The sequence below is a fragment of the Magallana gigas genome, chromosome 1 (assembly GCF_963853765.1).
Source record: "Magallana gigas chromosome 1, xbMagGiga1.1, whole genome shotgun sequence".
NCBI classification, from domain to species: domain Eukaryota; kingdom Metazoa; phylum Mollusca; class Bivalvia; order Ostreida; family Ostreidae; genus Magallana; species Magallana gigas.
In genome coordinates this window covers 21045667-21061914 of record NC_088853.1, presented here as the reverse complement: position 1 = coordinate 21061914, position 16248 = coordinate 21045667, and the positions used below count along the sequence as shown (strand labels likewise).

Below are 16248 nucleotides of genomic sequence, written 5' to 3'. Positions count from 1 at the left end.
TTTTCGAGGTTAGTGAGAACATTGCATTTCAATCAAGTAGTTGTTCAGATAAGTTCACCAGGTGTGGAAGTAGCGTGTAGTAGTGTGTACAATTCACGAGCTTATAACCGGAACAACCCAAGTTCGATCCCCGTAATCGACAGTGATTGTATGTGGTTGAGTACGACAGTCGCCTACTTGAACATGTAGTTCTTTCCGGGTACTCCTGCTTCCTCCCAGACCAATGACCCCCTCACACTTACATCCGTGCCAACGAGAGATTTTAGTATAAGTTATGGAACTTGTTTACCAATCGTTGTAAAATTGATAATGTTTAGTTAACAAATTTAAGTTGACCAATGTGATTGGCCTTGTAATCAGTTGATCAGTAGAGTATATGTATGTTTGATCAGACATTTAATCATATCAATATTTAATAAAAGGGGTTTAGTTTTTTTATAATCATTAAACTTAATTGTTGATTAGGAATGTGATGATGTTTGAACATGAAACAGATCACACTTGATCTGTTTTTGATATTATGGAGCTCAATTTCTTGTAAGTGTCACAAGAAAAAGCAAAATATAAGGTATTTGCTAATGACTATTAAGATAAAATACTTCTTTAATTTATCAAGCAAAATGCATTTAGTAAATATTTTTATAATGAAGTTATAAAATGGTTTTTTTAGTTTAAAATACTATATACGTGAAATTATCATTATTTGATTTGAGAAGGACACACAGTTCCAAAAAATCAACGAGTGCGCATATACTTCACTATCGCTCGACTATAAAACCCATAATTAGTCGATTAAGCCAATCGAGTAAAATTGACATTTCTGCTTAAAACATGAACACAAGAAACAGTATTTCACTTACCATACCTTATTCCACCGGATTTATGATATAAAACTATTGTATATATACTGTACGTAGCCTCGAGGTCAACCATCCACGTGACTTCCTTCGAAGATGGGTAGGACATTGCGCACTGATCCCGTCCTCCTGTGCTAGTCTCGTACAGCCCATCTACTGCATTAGCAGAGGAATATTTTTCAAGAGTCTGCCATGTGGGCTTCCTATACGCCAGGTTATCTGTATTTATAAAAGTATCCAATAGGTAAATATTATAGTACATCAATTATGTAAAGAAGTTTATCAAAGGGTTGTTTAAAATAGGTGAACAAATTATAACACAAGAGCAAAACTTCATTCAACCCATGTACTGCCTTTGTTGATTCCTCTCAAAATCTAAAAGAAATCATATACTTTGGTTTTGTTATGCCTGGTTTCTTAAAAAATATTAAAATTGTCAGAAAGAAAAAAAATATTAATAAACTAAACGAAATGAAAACAAAATAATCATAAATCAGCTACATTAAAAATAATAAATTGAAATCTACAATGAATGGCTGTTAAGAATCCGTTATCTTACCATTCTTTAAGTCAAGTTATTCACCGATTAATTAAAGTTAGATAGTTGGATTGGCAGCAAATATATTTTTAGATGTACAATGAATTTAAAGATATAATTTTAGCAGCTATAGAACAATTGCTAGATGAAGAAAAAACCAGAGGTTTTAAAAAAAAAAATTCTACCCTAACATGTTAGCTTCAACTTTTTATTACAGAAATGGAAAGATACATATGACCAGGACAACTTTTACCGTCAACATTACATTAAACAAATTATTTAATGTACTTACATCCCACAGCCTCACAGAGCGGCAGTGTGGTCAACGAAAAGAGTGCAACGAACAGCATTCCTTAGGTGTCTTGTTCTTCTGCACGAAGTAGATGCCTCAACAACTTCTATATATTTACATAGATAGCAATTCGGTACCCTTATTTTATACTTAAACATCTATTTCAGCTATTTTTCTCACTTTTTACTTGTTTTGACAATCTGTATTATAAACAAGATGTTTACAACTATTTTAAATGTTTTATTTATGAGGATGTATGGTGCATTTTATGAATATATTAAAAGTAAACAAGATAAATTTTCTCATTTTTTAGAGTTTTGAATAAAGCAGAAAACATAAACGCACATTAAAACAAACTTCATCGTGTAAATATGTTTTCTACTTTCATATTAATGTATTCATCTTCAATTAATAATTACAATATTAGTGCCGTATCAGTAAAAATAACTAGAGCCGAGCTCGTTGCAAAGCAACGAGTAGGTCTTCCGTCGCAACTTCGTGTCGCGAAAGGATTGTCCATCAGTCTGATTAAAATACCTCCTTCTCCTGACACTTGTCAGAGCCTGACAGACCCTGTATTGATAAAAGGTCATCTTTACATGACAATTTCTTCTTACGAATTAGAGCTTTAGAAAATTGATTGGAACTCTTCAAATGGAGACAAAAAAATTAATTCATACCTGTTTTCTATGTAACCTCTAGATTGAGTATTGCACTACTCATTAAACAGATAAAGGCATATTCTGTTATTGATACAGGTCTATCAGAACCTGGCGAGTGTAAGGAGAAGGGAAATGGTTTTTAATTATACTGGATTATCAATATGATAATAGTAAGTTCAAGAAATCGAAAACGAGACTCAATTTCAAAGTATTATTTTCATACCAGGCAAGTTCTTCGTTTAACTTACTTCAAGTTTAGGATAACTTTAAAAAGTACATCATTTATGTACATGTATATAATTAATTTAATTATAATAAAAGTGTGGATGTGGCGGTGGGGGAAATGACCCAAAAATCAATTTTCTAAGCGTAAACTTAAGGGAAATTTTGGTTGAGAGAAAGGGGGCATTGCTCCCACTGGACCATCTAAAAGGTACTGTTAGCAAGCTCACAAATGATATCCCCGCTAAGAAAGAAGTCATTACTCACGTATTTCTCTATTAGAGAATAATGGATGGTTCGTTTTCTTTAAGTAGTGAGTCAGACAAGGCAGGGTATATTTACAGGTCACAAGTAATCTTTATGACAAACTCTAGCTTTTACTCATTTCCATTAATACAAGATATGACACATGTTTAATATGACTTTGAACTTGCGCAACTGACCGTGGGTCAAGTTCATGACACATCATCGGTCATCAGGAATCTTTACATGAAATAGAAACTCCCAATGTTTCTCCTTAAATGACTTAGGAACAAATCATTACACACCCTCAGGTCATAAGCAATCTTTGTGTGAAGTAAGAAATTCCAAAGTGGACCGGAAACAAATTTTGCACTTTTCCTGTCAGTGACCTTTACTTTGTCCAAATGACCTTGGGTTTAGGTCATGACGCTTCGTCAGGTAATGAGTATTATTTGTATGAAGTAAGAACACTTCCAATGTTTCTCCATCAGAAAGATATAGACCGGACACGACGTACGGACGGACAAGGTGATTTTTATTTAAACCCCCCCCCCCTCAATTTATTTTCGTGGTAAAAATCTTTTTCGCCCGTTTTGTGCGGCTCAAAAAAGACCTATATTTTTCAATTATTTCTATCATGTCTCATATAAATATACATGTAAATGTATGATTTGTATGCACATTTGAGTTCTTCTCATCATCGTCGGAAAGGATAAGAAACCCTTGGGGTCCAATAATGTCTTTTCATGGGCATTTGTCAATTTGCATAACTAAATGATTTCCAAGCGGTAATAAGCTATCAAAGCTATTGAGATGTTACATGTAGATATTGAATTTCTATAGATTTAAATTTAAGGTTAGGAAAAAAAACACTTTTTTATACAGTAAAAAAAAAATCTAAAATAGCTTTATGTACGCGTACACATTAATAAGAAGATGTAGCGAAAGCTATAAAGACTTTATTTCTTCTGTTCTAGACTTTTTCAGAGTTAACAAGCTACAAGTTAACAATCTCCCACTTTGACAAGCTAGATTAAAAATAAAATATTCAGCTGAGTTTTAATCTGCATTACAACCTCATATTACACAACTTCAATGATTTTTTTTTATCAATGTGCATATAACAATAAGTAAAATCCCCAAGAACAAATATCTATCGCAATTAAATGCATACATTTTTGGGAGGCAGAAAAGTCGCTATATTATAGTCTGCAAGTCAATTGAACTACTACAATTATTTCAAAGAAATAAGAAACTGTCGACACTTGCAGTATTTTGATGATTTAATGACGATCGACCGACTTTATTGCTTAATGTAGTCGTATATCATTACTTCTAATCCTGAGAACAAATTTTATTTAATATTTGACTTAAAACTGTTAACTTATAAAACAGAGACATAAATAACTTATTAAGTTATTTAAGTCTCTGATAATATATATTTTATTCTGTTCATAACTATAGAAGTTTAGCGTGTTCAACAGGTTAATTTTTTAGCCACATTCTCAGATTACGATATCGCACCTTTAATGTGAGGTTGATTGACATCGAATATTTAAACACTTATTGTTTAACAATTGACCGCTGCATTGAAAGCATCCTTCCAAATGTTACTCAATTATTTATCAATTGCTGATCTGCAGCCCGGGGGCAATATTTTAGGCTATGTGCGCTGACGCGACACGAGATTTTCGGTCGCACGTGGAGCGGATTCATTTGACTTAGCATAGACTGACCGAATAAACACACGGGTGGGAAGGTGACATACATTGAGGAGAAAAATGTACACATGTTAAGTAGTCGCCAAAAAATGGGTCTTCGCCACATTTTGAAAAAAAAAAATCCCTTGCACTGTGATCATGAAACCGATAAAATCTAAACAAATCTTGTTTAAAAACACATGTAAACATTCTAAAAATAATCACTAAATCCCTCAATTCTATCCTGTCAGCCTCTACCGCCAATCGCAACTTCTCGGGCCGTTCTGGCAAGCTCGGAAAAACACTTCGAATGTATTACCTAGGCGTCCATGACGACCCCCCTTTTTTTAAAACTTAATATAATTACAACACATTTTATGATCTGTTGAGATGTGAGCTATACTTCATTAAAGGTATCAATATACACTAAAATATATCACAGTAACGACATACAAGACTTCTTGCCGATACTTATTTTAATGGGAAGCGACTCCATTTTGTATAATATTCTAACATCCGGTGATGTTAATACATTCGAGGTGTTTTCCAAACTTGCCAGAAAGGCCAGAGAAGTTGCAATTGCCTCTACCGCATGTGTTAATTTGATATTTGATTTTTTTTATCCTGCCTTGAACGCTTGGAGACTGTTTCATTTTCTTAATTCGGCTAAATAATGCTTCCAATTTTGAGCGCTCTCTCTCTCTCTCCCTCTCTCTCATTTTATGTGCAACCTTATGAAGACGTCAACTACTTTCTACGATATCTATAAAACCTCTCAGCAGTATTTAGCGGAAATATTCGTGGGTAAATAAAAAAAATCTTAAATTGAAACACAAGTCAATCTTACATGTACCGGTCAAAATCTCGAATAAACAAATAGTTGGAATCGTACAAAATATCAATAAACATGCACGTGTGATAAAGTACATGCAGAAGAACACGAGCTACCGCGGATCACTTGTCCACTCGCGCGGGATCTCCTTGGCTATGTTCTAGGGGTGATCATTTGAAGGTTTAATCTTTGTGGTTTTTCGTTGTTTATCTATAACATTATTAGTACATGTATAGTTTTAGAACATTTTAGAATTACAAATTCACTATTGATTTATGTCTGATGATGTTTCTGATTTGGAACAATATCGCTTTTATCAATTTTTAGAGGGGCTTCTCAATTCACATTCTAATGTTTCATTCAATAAATTGAAGGTGAACAAAAAGAACATAAAATTGAAACAGTTCTTGTATATATATCTTGTTATTAGATAACCGCTGACCTCTAGGTAGTGCAGCCGCGACCGATTTCCTCGGCCGCGGATGAGGGATCGGTTAACTTACGTAAAGTTAAAACACACATAAAAAGCTCAAAACCCAGGAAGATTTACAATGTTTGCAGTATGATGAATAAACTCTAATTAATATAAGTTTTTTTCCCCTTTAATCCCACAGTTGATCTATCTGTCTGATACTGCTTCAGTTCGAGTTTATGGTTAAACAGAACGATTTCTTATTCTATCGTTTAATTCAAATTAAGAAGAGTAAGCTTTAATGTCATTGTGTACGATTCTTGTGTTTGCTGCTAAGTAAAATCACATATGACAGACGCGATTCTTGTGTATTAGATAACCGCTGACCGCTAGGTAGTCCAGCCGCGACCTTGGCGATCCATTTTTATCGGCCGCGGGCGAGATGGGTTATGTAATGACGCACACAACTAAGAATTTAGGTCGATTTGAAATGCTTGCAGTAAAATGACTCAAATCTATTTCATGGAAGTTATTTTTTTTTAAAATTTAGTTTATGTATCTCACTAGATAAGAAAAAGAACGTTTATATTTTCTCGTTTTTGTTTTTCTTAACGGTTGTCCACTATAGGACCTAAACAGAGGTTACTCAAAAAAAAAAGGCTGTAAGAAAAACATGTACACGTATACTTTTTAGACACTTTTTCAAATGAATCAAAGCATCCCGTATATGCTGGAATACTTTCAGCTGTTAATATATGTACGTTATTCGCACGAAGACGATTCGCTTACTTGCCAAATGAATACAGGTACATGTTAACAAGACAAGCTTTTTACACTCATAATACGCATTGCCGGTACAAAATAGTTTTGTAACGACATTGATAACACAATAATGAACAACTTTTCTATCAACAGCTATAGCGAAATATTAACCATTTTTGAGTTATAAAGCGAAGACTTTTAAGGGCTCTAGACCACTAATTTAAGGGGCCAGCCCTTTTTCAATGGTGTCAAGTGAAAGCCCTTAACATTTTGCACATATTTTGTTCTATATGTGTTTAGAGAAAATTTTAAACTAAAGAGCTACATAACAAAAACACAACAAAAAATCAGCATTTTTTGAAACACAAATTCAAATTAATTTTTTGAAACTTTAAAGGAGGAAAATCGTAAAAACAAAACTCGGAGGACAACGTTCAAACTCTCTATTTTGAAGATTTATGACTTTGTAACACAGGCTGTGAGCGGTTTCAGAGCCTTTGCGTGCTCAAGAATGCCTATATTTTGGGGAAAAAGAGGAATAACTCGGTACCGGAAGTGTCGATATCAACGATTTTCCATAGATATTGAGAAATAGTAACTACCAATAAGCTCTGCAAATTTGAAAATTATAGGACAACAAACAAGCAAGATATTTGAGTTTTAAAAAACGTCTAGAAGAAAAAAAAGAATAAAAAGAATTACCAACAGAATCAGTACAAGGTCTTCCGTTGAAAACGGAAGACCTTAAATACTCTGCACTTTGTTAACAGACCAATAAAGATAGTCTATGCAGGATATCATAGTTAACAATTATATCTAGTTCTTTAGTCGACAGAAATAATTGTGAAATAAATATATATGGTAAAAAATTACTCATAACATTCTGCGATTTAAGTATTATAATCATCTTGGTCTACCGATGGATATTTAATTGAAGGGTGACATCTAACAGTTAATTCCCACAAGCAAAAGTAATTCACAATAGCCTCCAAATTGCACCGTTATATAATTTGAACTTCTGAGTAGCCGTTTGTTTGAGTAGAAAAAGTACATATATTCAGTAGTATCATTTTATTAACCTAAATTTAGCTTTGAGGAAAGTGTCTTTCATAGAAAGAGTGAAAAAGAAAGAAAGAAAGAGAGAGAGAGAAAGAGAGGAGAAAAAAGACAAAAAAAATGTAATGAACATTAATATTAAAAAATAATTCTGAAGAGCATTTTAATGCAATTCCAACAAATTGTACTAATACTCTCTATGCGTAAACAAACGTGTTTAAAAAAAGGAACATATTTTAGCATCAATAAAACAGTATTCAATTTCAAAAATGTACAGTCTGTACATTAATTATGGTGTTTTTAAAACACATTTAAATCAAGAGTGAGGTTATTGTGTGCTTTTATTGGATTAATTCTAGTAAATAATGCCATACGTCCTGGTTATCATTTCAAACAAAACATGACACCTGACCCTACAAAAAAAGGCGAAATACATGTTTTTTTTGACGCCATCTTTATTCCCGTCAAATCTCAGTACATGTTTTAAAAAGCAAATTTCATCTAAGTTGCAATTCTGCTTGTTTGGGTTTTTTAGAATCTTTATTACAAACAAAAAGATAACTACAAGACGCAATTTTATTTGAACTTATTGTGCACCATTGATTATTGATGTAGCAGTGACAGAATAAATAATTCAAGATGAGACCAACGCAAAGTAACAGAATTATTATCATTGTATTTATTAACAATTTTATGTACATCATTTACAGTCAGTGCATTTAATTTGCTTATCTATTATGATTGTTTACGTAGTTAGACTCAAACTATTAACGTCAACAGACTAAAAAATGCGTTTATGCTTATACGTGAATTTGTTTAAATAAATTTTTAAAGAAGAATATTTTTTTTTCTTTATTTCATATAAAGTCTGCTTCTGTTCTTTTATTATCTAATGTACTGTTTTAAAAAAAAAACAGCAAAGGAGACTTGTTTTATAAAAGTTAACAATAATTGTAAAGGAGTTGAATAATAAATATTCAACAGAGCTTTTATACACGTTATCTAAAAAAAAACTAATAATTTGCATCAATCGGTTAAATGAATCCAGTTTATTTAAACAAAAAATCGCATATGCCTTTTCTAGCTAATTGTAAACAATTATCTAAATTATAAAAAAAAAAAAAAATTAGCAGGTTTCAATTCTAAAACATTACAATTAGAAACTGTTTTTTCTAAAAACCGTCATGACTTAAAAAGAAGTCGTTACTTTGTATTTTTGCTCAATAAATAAACATATTTCATGAGCAATAGAAATAAATTTGTAAGCATAAATTGTGTTTTCTTGCATTCACTTGATTGATACACATGACATATTGAGGACTTAAAGACTACAATTTATAAACCACAAGTATATAAGTTCACATAGTTTGGTAGTAACAAAACACAATTGTTCAAACTATTTGAAAATAAAAAACAAACAGACAAAAAACAACAGAATCATTTTTATTTTAGAGAGCATGTCTGCCTGTCTACATGTATGTGTTCCTCCATTCTGCTTTAACTTTTATCTCGCCTATCTCTGTTCCTCTGTTCAGGAGACTGTGATTCCCCCATCAATAGCAATAGCTGTTCCTGTCATGTTTTCCCTGCTGGGGAACACAGGAACAGCACCAAGTCAGCAATCTGGAAATCGAATGGTAAATTAACGTATGTCAGTGTTGTAAATAAAATGGTGGGGAAATAAAAATTTATATTTAGGTGGAATATAAGCTGCTAATGTTTTATATCATTTAGACGACCATATACAGATGTAAGTAGGGCCAAAATAACAGGAACAAATGCAAGTTAAAGTGAATTTGAATAAAGCTACTTCTAGTTTCTTTTCATTGCTTTTTAGATTAATTACCAAATGAAAAAATAATAATAACGTTTTATCTATTTGATCACTTGTGCTCGCTCTGTTTGTATTAGAATATATATACTTTTTATTAAGATTGGCTGTTTTATTAGCTATATGTTTACAATCTTGCCCCTGATAAAGTATCGTTGCTGACTTAAACGCCTTTGTTCTAGGTTTATATAGACTGAACACGTCACATCTAAGATACTTAAAAAAACAACTTTTTATCAATTAGAGTTTTCCCAAAAATCCTATTTGTGTTAGTTCATAGCTACCTGATCTACTTCCGTGAACTGTTTCTTTGGATGTGCTAATCTTGCTGCATCCTTTATAAATACAAAACAAAAAATCAAAACAATTACCATTGGAGCTAGATATGCATCAATGGTTAACCAAAATGTGAAAAAATGAATGAAATTGTGCTTAAATACAGTACCGATCAAACCCAACCTAACACCAGAGTAAACCCCAACTAAACCCTGGGTTACTTTTGGGGTATACTTGGGGTTTACTCTGGGTTTACTTTTAGAAAAATTGGGTCCACTCGGGGTTTACCTGTGGTTTACTTTGCATTTACTTGGGAATTGCTTTTGTGGTCTACTGTACGCACTGAAGTGTGAAGCAGACACATATTTTATCCTACCATCCTACTGCCTGTAATTCCTGCCCCTTGCGTATTCTGAATACACAGTTAGCGTCTGTTTTCAGGGTATATTTCTGATCGGGATTTTCTCTCTGTGTCCACTCTGGATTTACTTGGAGTTTACTCTGGGTTTACTCTGGGTCCACTCTAGTAAACCCGAAGTAAACACAGAAAGTAAACCCAGGGTTTAGTTTGGGTTTACTTTCTGTTAGGTCTGATCAGTACTGAATATTATATACTTTTCATCCAATATTGTGTTTTATTTCAATTATGAAATATGATGTAATTTTATCATATTTAGATGGATTGTTTATTTGCATTTGAGTTCCTGCACAACTGTTATTTACTGATTTTAACGATTCAGTACGAATGAGACTGTTATGTTGGATGTGCTATGTCATGACACATTAAATTTAATTCCATTTATATCTTCTATATTTACATCTACCAAACATAATTTCCTCTATTTCTTACGGAAACCTATATTTAATTCATAGCTATATAGAAACAGCCTGACTGAAATCTACACGCCCTATTTATCGATTGGTCGAAATCTACAGCGGCTTAAAGTGACAGGACTAAAATTGACACGCCCTGTTTATCGATTGGTCTGAACCTACAGCGCCCTAAGTTAAATCCCGGACTGCACGAAATAATCATGACGATGCCAGACTCAAAGTCTCACAGGAGACGATTTGGCTGTTTCTTTTAGCTAAAGTACTTTCGTACATTAACAGTTATTTAGTGAATTTTACTTACTTTTTATAATCAGTTTATTAATTAGTAAAAGAAAGATGTTAATATAAACAATAAAATGCTTTCGTTGATGATTCATGCTGGTTATGAAGGTAGCGATCATTGCAGGAAAAAAAATTACATAACCCGCTAACGCTAGTTATGTATTTTTCCTACAATAGCACTACCTTCATATCCCGAATAAATAACTAAAAAAGCATTTTATTGTTTAAATATTATGCACTTATAAACTATATTATCAATTTAGAGAGTATCGGAACATAGGTTAATCACGTAGTCCTGCGATATGTACCGCCATGATAACTTACCTTATATTTTTCTGCGCTTAACCCAGTGGATTCCTCTTTTTCTTTAATGAAAGGGACTATAACTGAAAATAATTAAATTGAATTGAATGTTCATTGTATGGCATGCCAAACTTTGCAATAGTCGATCTTCTCCAGTTGTATTGCTTAAATTCCATTTGTTTGTATGGTTTTTTTTTGTTTGTTTGGTTTTTTTATATAAATATATAACTTTTATTGGAATAGTATTTGACTTTTTCTCATTTGCATTGCATCATTTTCAATTTGTATTGTATTATATCAAATCTTATTCAATATTTTTTCATTCTTTAAATTTTATTTGTGTTGTAAGATACAGTTCATTTGTATTGTTAAGTGATTCACTTACATTCATTTTGTGGATTCGTTATTTTAATATTTTACGAAGTATTTTATAGGGTTTATTATAATTGAGTAAAAATAATCCTTTAGCTAAAATACAACAGAAAAGATATAGAATAAAAAAATGAAGTGAATGAATTTTTACGATACATATAGCATTTATACAATATAAATTTTGTTTATACAATAGAAAGAAAACTGATGAAATACAAAAAGAAAATTATTCGATACAAATGAAAATTGTACAATGCAAATGAAAAATTATAGAATAAAAATGAAAATTATACAATGCAAAATAATAGTATTCAAGTAAAAGTAAAATTTCAATATATATTATATTACTTACATGTAAATGATGCACGTTTTAGAATTAGAGAAAGGTGTCTTTTGAAGTAGGGAGATTTCATAACATTTAACAAAGAGTGTGACATACAATATAGAGAACAAATTACGTATTACCCGTGTTAGTCCAATTAAACCAGACTTAGAGGCAATGTAGCTGGATACGTTTCGTAAAGCCACAAGTCCACAAATAGTAGAAATATGAACTATTCTCCCCCATCCTGTCAATCATAGATATGAAAATAATAGAGAAATGAAAACAATGGTGAATAGACATTCGGTTCTCTAGTTATTTGCATTTAATACGCTTTAAAGAATTGAAAAGAAAGCATATTAAATAGTTTTGAAAGAGCATAATAAATAATTGTAAAACAGCTTGTTCTAGGTGTCCATAAATAGTGAGCTTGTAGAATCCAAAACAAACAAAGAAACCTAATAGGGTAGGGTAGATTCATTTTCATCAGACATGATCATATGCGACGCAGAAAACAATAATTCATTCATTTTAAAGCAATAGTTTCAACAATTTACTTATTCGTTACCTTTCTCTTTCATTGAGCCCAGCAATTGTGTAATAACCATAAACGGAGCAGTCAAGTTGACGGTGATATCGTCCTCCCAGTTGTCATCCGGAAGTTCTTCAATCTTGCTGTCGGAAAGGCGACCTAAAATATTTAGATAAATAATAAACCGATAGACAAATGGATGTATACTAGCAAATGCAATGACGAACAGACATGCATACAGACAATAAAAGCTAAAAAAAATACGAATCTTTGAAAAAATATCAATATAATAAAGCATAATCCAAAGAACGAATAAATCAACATTTAGGCATATGATTTCTACTGTAGTTTCATCAATGTCCGTTGAATTCCTGCTTTGATAGATTTCATTGTTGCCTCTGTTCACACGAACAAAACAATTGTTCTATCGGAATGTCAAATAATAAATTGTATTATTAGAACTAGACTCTTGTTGCTATTGCAACAAAAATGTCTTCCGTTCCTCATGTATTAATCTGCACAAAAAATCCAGTTATCTTGTAAACAGAAAATGGATATGATTTATACATTTTGTCTTTTCTCAAAGTTTAAATGTTCAAGTTTTTGTTAGTTATAATATCTTGTTGAAATTTTTTTTTGTCTCGGGACCGGAAACGACAAACGGAAGTGATTTAAAAAATGGAAAGTAAATATTTTAGTACATTTACCTACGGTACGTTACTGTTCATCACATTGAGTGAAATGTTTAAAAAAATGTTAACAGTTTAACAAAAAAGGTTCTATAGCTTGAACGCTTTGAGTAATAACCGGAAGTGACGTACGACCAAATGAAACCCGTTAAACACATGTTAAATCAATGTCAATTATCTATATAAGTTTTGTGTCTTGATCTATCACAGTTTCTGAGATCTTGTGGGTACTTTGTTTTTAAAAAACAAGGCTATCTGAGATATTTGAGATGTCTCACCGAAAGTAGATCTTTTTTTTTACAATGTGAAGATGACCTTTTTGTATTTCTATTGCTAAAATGTTACTTCAATGCTAAATAACTAACATATTTTTAAAAAATCAAAGTTGGGTGTACTTCCTGTGACGACCGGAAGTTACGCCGGATAAAACAAAATAGTGTTAACACATGTACATACATAGGTTCTATCATCCCACAAAGTGTAGTTGTTCAAGTCGTTACTGTGTTTGAGATCTCGTCGAAATAAGGTTTTTGGTCTCTGGACAGGAAACGGGCAAACGGAAGTGTTCAATGTAAAGTGTATTCAATATTTCTTGTACACTTGCCTTTTGTACATTTTTTTTTCATTTATCTAACTAAAAAATATCAAAGGAAAACAGTTAAACTGATAAACCGCTCTTTTTTTTAACTCTTCCAGTATGGACCGGAAGTGACGATCAACAAAATGGAACCGGTTAAACACATTTTCAATCAAATGTCTATCATTCATGAAAGTTTCGTGTCTTGATCGCTTATAGTTTCTGAGATCTCGCGGGTACAAAATTTGTTTTAAAAAAGCTACCTGAGAAAATTAAGATATCTCACCGGAAGTAGAATTTTTTTGTTGATATTACATCGCAGAGATTTCCTATGTATAGATTTATTCTTATATATTTATTCTATGGACAAAAAATTTATTGCGTAAAAATAATTATTTTTGATGTGCTTCCGGTGACATCCGGAAGTTATAACGAACAAAACAAAAGTGTTTAAACACATCTACAGCTATAGGTCTATCATCCCACAAAGTTTGAATGTTCAAGTCTTTACCGTTTTTTAGATATGGAGGTGACAAACTTTTTGTCGCGGGACAGGAAACGGACGAACGGAAGTGAATTTAGAAAACTTTTAATTGAAATTCTCTAGATCTTTTTATTTTCTATCGTTTTTGAAAATTTTTTAAAAATCCATCAAGACATCTCTGAGAAATTCACAAGACAAAATGGGGGAAAAAATAATAATAATACTAGACTCTTGTTGCTATAGCAACAAAAAGGTCTTCCGTTCCTCATGAATTAATCTGTAAAAAAAGTCAATTTCTCTTGTAAACAGAAAATGGGTATTATTTATACTGTAAAGGAATTCCAAAGAAATAAAAAAAAAACAAAAAGACAAAATGTCAATTTTTGAGTACTTTCTGTGACGACCGGAAGTTACGCCAGATCATACTGGACATAGTAAACATATCTTCATTCATTGTTTTGTCTTTTCTCGAAGTTTTGATGGTCAAGTTTTTGTAAGTTATAATATCTCTAAAAAAGGTTTTTAGTCTCGGTACCGAAAACAAACAAAAGGAAGTGATTTAAGAAATTAAAAGTAGATATTTTAGTACATTTACCTACGGTACGTTTCTTTTCATCAAATTAAGTAAAATATTAAAACAAATCTAAAGTTAAAAAAAAATATATATTCCTTGAACGCTTCAAGTGAGAACTGGAAATGACGTACGACCAAATGAAACCCGTTAAACACATGTTCAACCAAATGTTAATTATACATATAAATTTTGTTTCTTGATCTCTCACAGTTTCTGCGATCTTGTGGGTACTTTGTTTTTAAAAAAAGAAGGCTACCTGAGATATTTGAGAGTTCTCACCGGAAGTAGAATTTGTTTTTTTTTTTTTTACCATCTGTAGATGACTGTTGTATTTTTATAGCTTATATGTTTTCCCATGCTAAATAATTAACATATTTTTAAAAAATCAAAATTGGGTGTACTTCTTGTGTCGACCCTAAATTACGCCGGATAAAAAAAAATAGCGTAAACACATGTACAAACATAAGTCTATCATCCTACACAGTTTGGTTGTTCAAGCCGTCACCGTTTTAGAGATCTCGTCGAAATAAGTTTGTTAGTGTCGGGACAGGAAACGGACAAATGGAAGTGCTCAGTGAAAATTAAACTGATCATTTCTTGTTTACTTGCCTATCTCACATTATTATTTATCAAAGTAACTAAAACTATCGAATGAAAACAGTTAAACGGAAAAACAGCTTGATTTATTTGAACTCTTCCGGTGTGGACCGGAAGTGACGGAAGACAAAATGAAACTGGTTGAACACATTTTCAATCGAATGTCTATCATCCGTGAATGTTTCGTGCTTTGATCACTTTTAGTTTCTGAGATCTCGTGGGTACAAAATGTGTTTTAAAAAAGCTACCTGAGATAATTGAGATATCTCACTGGAAGTAGAATTTTTTTGTTGATATAACATCTTATTGATAACTTATGTATAGATTTATACTTATATATTTATTATATGGAAAAGGAATTTAATGCGTAAAAATAATTATTTTTGAAGTGCTTCCGGTGACAACTGGAAGTTACGCCGAACAAAACAAAATAGTTTAAACACATCTACAGATATAGGTCTAGCATCCCACAAAGTTTGGATGTCCAAGTGCTTGCCGATTCTGAGATCTCGAGGGAACAAGGTTTTTTTTGACGCGGGACAGGAAATGGACGACCGGAAATGAATTTTGAAAAAATGAAAAAAGCGGCTCGAGATATTATCATTCTCTATCATCCCTGAAAATTTCAAGGAAATTTAGAAGCCATCTCTGAGAAATTCTGCCGACAAAAAAGAGGGAAAAAAAAGAAAGAAAGAATGAAAAAACATTACAATCACTTTAAGGTCTTCCGTTGGAAACGGAAGACCTTAATAATAAGCAATGAATTTATGCATTAATGGGTGTTTGATATTCACTAAATTTACGAATATTGATGCCCTGGAAAATGATTGAAACTGAGTACCCTTATATATGTTATGTATATACCAGCTGTATTAACTATGACATCAACATCTCTAGACTTCAGTTCTTGGAAAACCCTTTGGAAATCTTCTTTTTTTAAAAGGTCGCATTCAAAAAATGTAACATTATGTTTACTCCTGCGAGAAAAGAAATGCAAGT

At 32.1% G+C, this 16248-nt stretch overlaps 1 protein-coding gene and 1 long non-coding RNA gene across 2 annotated transcripts in view; both read right to left on the bottom strand.

The window, feature by feature from the left end:
* LOC105333533 (D-beta-hydroxybutyrate dehydrogenase) overlaps positions 1-16248 on the bottom strand; it is a 359470-nt gene that overhangs the window by 324607 nt on the left and 18615 nt on the right. The gene's annotated exons all lie outside the window — the stretch shown is intronic.
* On the bottom strand, positions 9007-12045 carry LOC105329833 (uncharacterized). Its single transcript, XR_010714940.1, has 4 exons — positions 11940-12045; positions 11124-11185; positions 9692-9742; positions 9007-9199 (listed from the first exon to the last, which is right to left on the bottom strand). It is a non-coding gene; the product is annotated as an uncharacterized lncRNA (long non-coding RNA).